The sequence below is a fragment of the Tupaia chinensis genome, unplaced genomic scaffold (genome assembly GCF_000334495.1).
Source record: "Tupaia chinensis unplaced genomic scaffold, TupChi_1.0 Scaffold000057_1, whole genome shotgun sequence".
NCBI lineage: Eukaryota > Metazoa > Chordata > Mammalia > Scandentia > Tupaiidae > Tupaia > Tupaia belangeri.
Window position 1 is genome coordinate 6,922,601 of NW_006159515.1, and position 3,115 is coordinate 6,925,715.

A 3,115-nucleotide genomic window follows, 5' to 3' on the forward strand; every position below is an offset into this window, starting at 1 on the left:
TTGAATGGGGGGGGCGGAAGGCATTGAGGGCAATCATGAATGTCAGGGACAATGGAGGAGGAAGATGGGACATGGAGTTGTGAGCTGGAGCAAACTTGGGTTTGGAATCTAACAGACCTGGTTTCAAATCTAGCTGGGTGATCTTATGCAGGTTACTTCTTGGAACCTCAGTTTCCTCAGATGTAATATGGGAATAATAGAGATGAATAAATAAGATATGCATATTTAGCATATGGTGGCACAGGTCCTGTCAATTTTGGTAGAGACCACAGATTGTCACCTGGAGAAGACTTGAATTACTGTTGGGGCACGATGGTGCTATGGTTTGAATATGTAACCCCAGAATTCAAGTCACTGTAATGGGATTAAGAAGATGGAAACTTATTATGGTATGGAAAGGTAGAGCCTTATGTGTGGAAAAGTCATTAGGAAAGACCCTCCATGATTCAGTTCTGGTGGCTTTTATAATCAAAGAGAATGAGACCAAAACAGCAGAGAGGAAGCCACATGGACCCAGACCATGCTGTGCTCTGCTAAAAGTGCTGTCTTCCACCATTTTGTGATACCCTCAGACTTCCCAGTCACTAGAACTGTGAGTTTTGTAAATAAACCTCCATTTTCTTTCTTTTTTATTTTTTTGAAGAGGGTTTTTTTTTTTTTTTTTTTTTTTTTTTTTATAGGGCGCGTGCACTCGCCAGAAAGACAGAAACAGAGAGATAGAAAGTGAGAAATCACCTCCCGGGTGGAAGGCCATGCCGCAATCTCTTCTCCTCCATTCTCCTCTTGGGATCTTGGGCATGCACGCACACACGCCTGTTGTGAGTTTAAGCCACCAGGTCTGGGACTTGAACCATAGTCAGCTACATGGGAGTTCAGTGACATAGCCATTACGCTAACTGCTGGTCCCTGTTTTCTTTATTAATTACCCAGTATTAGGTATTTCTGTTAGCAATGGAAAAAACAGGTTAAGATAGAGTGGAGAGTAGAATTACTTCATTGGCCTCGCCCCCAATAATCTTTTTTTTGAGAGGATTTTGGTATAGAGTGTATGCACTCACCGGAAAGACAGAGAGAGACAGAAAGCAAGAAATCACCCCCCAGGAGGAATGTCCACACCACAATCCCTTGTCCTCCATTCTCCTCTCAGGATCTTGGGCACACACGCACACGTGCCCAGCATGAGTTTAAACCGCCAGAACCAGGACTTGAACCACAGTCAACTACGTGAGAGTCAGGTGACATAACCATTATGCCATTTGCTGGTCCTGTCCTCAATACTTCTCAGAAGGCAGAATATGGGAACCGTCAACTCTTTGTAGAGAAGACCCTGAACTTTCTACAAGGAAAGGGACTAAGACTCTAATATTGTATCCCTATGATTTGAAATTTAAAATAGTCTTTAGGAAGTTTCAAGGGCAGGGTGCAAAGACTGAAATAAAAGTATCAACAGAGTAGAAAGAAGTGGGACATACGGGTAGTGGTAGGAGCTGCCCTTGGCCTTGACTGAATGAGGAGAGTGGAGTACAGGTGGCTCTCAGTCCTTGAGAAGGCAATCCTATTTTCTCTTGCCCCTACTTAGCCTTCCTTCCTAAGGATGACTTGGACCTTAGAGGAAGTGACTCAGAGGAATAGTCTGAAAAAGGACTCTACATAGTTTGGGCAAAATTCTTTTGACTGTTTTTTGGTGTGAGGAGATTGAAGCAACAGGACTTCTGGAAGTCATTTTTTCTATGGGTGATTCCAGGATGTGGGAGAGTCAGGAAGTAAATAAAGCCAGCACTCTGCTGGTGGATGGCACCATGTGTCCTGCTGGTCAGGGTAAATGGACTGACCATTGTATTTAGAAAACTACTGGCAGCATCTTTACCAGTTCCATACATATAGAAACCATTGTGCACTATGCCTGGCACATAGTAGGTTATCAAAACTGGTAGTTAATGGGATGACCATAAAGCACAATGGTTAAGTGCACTAGGAGCCAGATTCCACATGGCCAGTCATAGTTTGAATCCCCCCAACCTCCGACCATGACCAGTGGCTGAAAAAACATGCTGGGCTCTTATGCATGTGTGACCAAAATCCTGATAGAAAGGAGAAATGGAAGAAGGGGATTACAGAATGAGCATACCCCACCACGGGGGGTGCTTTCTCTTCTCCCCCCTTTCTTTCTCTCTGGCAAGTGCATGCGTCCTCTGGCAATTAAGGAAAAAAAACAACAAAAACCACACACACACACACACACACACACACACACACACACACACCAGAAAAGAAATAGCAGGTAGCTGTGAGTAGTTATATCACTAAGAGAGATCTTGATGAGGAAAGGAATTGACCACTTGGCTGAGGGAATAAATGAGCAGGGAGGGACACTGCTGCATTTCATCATCTCATGAGGGGTAGACCTCTGGTGGCTGTCATCCTGGGAAGGGCTGCGAATGATGTGTAGAAGTAAGTCCAGGATTTTTCCTATACTTTTAAAATTTTTATTTATTTATTTATTTATTTATTTAGCTGACTGAGGGAACTTAGGCATTGCCCAACTCCTCAAAATGTAATATTTACAGTCTTAGAAACTTGGAAGGATCCTAGAAGCCATTTCCCTGTGGTCCTCATACAGAGGTGCTCCCTTTTTCTCCAGTAAGTTTTTACATGACATCCTGAAATTTAAACTTAATAAAGTGGTATTTCTATAACAAGATATTTAAGTGGAAATGCATTTTGTTGACTCATGTTAGCATCAGTCAATGAGATCAGTAATGTTATTTTGAAAAATGTAAAAATCTTGTTTTTAGGGCTATGAAAGCTGGTTCCAATCTTTCATTAGATCTAACATTCATAAAATTCAAATCAAAGTGCAAATGAAATTCTAGACGTACCCTGATGAAGCTCAGCCTACCTCCAGTCTGGTTCATTGTATTAGTCAAGATCTCAGCAGGCACATTTGAACTCTCAAATTAAGGTACTTCAGGAGGGTCTAAACTTATTAAACATTTATAAAAATATAGTAGGGTTAGGGAAAGCACACAAGATGGTGTAATACCCCAGAGAAAGTAACTATGGGATTGTTAACCACGACTAGAGTTGAAAGTCAAGGTGAGGAGAAGATACCAGA